This window comes from Amblyraja radiata, chromosome 1 (genome assembly GCF_010909765.2).
Source record: "Amblyraja radiata isolate CabotCenter1 chromosome 1, sAmbRad1.1.pri, whole genome shotgun sequence".
In the NCBI taxonomy this organism is placed as follows: Eukaryota; Metazoa; Chordata; class Chondrichthyes; order Rajiformes; family Rajidae; genus Amblyraja; species Amblyraja radiata.
This window is the reverse complement of record NC_045956.1, coordinates 161916047-161917273: the sequence shown is the minus strand read 5'-3', so window position 1 is coordinate 161917273 and position 1227 is coordinate 161916047.

Sequence of the window (1227 nt, the reverse complement as noted above, 5' to 3'; positions counted from 1 at the left end):
CAGCAGTTTAAAATCTAATTATTGATTGAGCATTTCCATTCCATTTCCATTACACTTGGTTGTGTAATATTGTTTGAAATGTTGACAGCTCAGGATGTTGGATAGCACCTGGTGTTAACAGTTTGGGCCTGCAGTAGAGTTGCTGCCTTAAGGTGCTAGAAACTCAGGGTCGATTCTGACTACTGGTGCCGTTTGGAGTTTATACGTTTCCCCTGCGAGCGTATGGGTTTTCTTTGCATGCTCGGGTTTCCACCCACATTCCAAAGATGTACAGGTTTGCAGGTAAATTGGCTTTGATAAAATTGTACCTAGTGTTTAGGTTGGTGTATGGACTCAGTGGGCCAAAGTGCCTGTTTCACCCTGTATCTTTAAAGTACTAAAAGTAAAGTCGTGCATCAATGGTTAGGTCCCAACCAAAAATGTTGTTGTTTCAAATGATGTGGTGGACTTGTACAGAGACTAAAGTGGTGACTGTATCTGTGGATTACCATGTTACCATTATCTTGGCATGTTTGAAATTTCTGAGGATGATTAGTTGAAACCTAATGCCCCTGTCCCACTTGGGAAACCTGAACGGAAACCTCTGGAGACTTTGCGCCCCACCCAAGGTTTCCGTGCGGTTCTCGGAGTTTGCAGATGGTTGCCGGAGGTTGCAGGTAGGGAGACTGACAAAAACCTCCGTGAACCGCACGGAAACCTTGAGTGGGATGCAAAGTCTCCAGAGGTTTCCGTTCAGGTTTCCTAAGTGGGACAGGGGCATTAGTGTCTGGAAATGTGTGTATTTGTAGAACTGTTTTAGACCTTGCTGAGCAGGGGAGAGGAGTTGACATGTTTGTGTACATGTAAATTGCTACAAGCTGTCATTGACATTTAACTTGAAGGTTGCAGTTTTTCGTAGTCTAACATTCTTTAAGATACTCGGCCAGTAATTTTAATTGTTATTCCCCAAGGCTCTGCCACCATTATAATCACTCGTAGAACACAAGTATAGCACAGGAACAGGCCATTAGGCCCACAATGTTTGAGCCAAGCAAAATGCCAAAATAAGCTAACTCCATCTACCTATACATGATCTATTCCTTGCATCCATGTGCCCATCTTTTGAGAAGCTCCTGACATCAATATTGTATGCCTCTTCCACCACTACCTTTTTAAATAAAAAATCTTGTACCACACATCACCTTTAAACGTTGCCCCTCTTGCCCTTTAAGGCTGTCCTCTAATCTT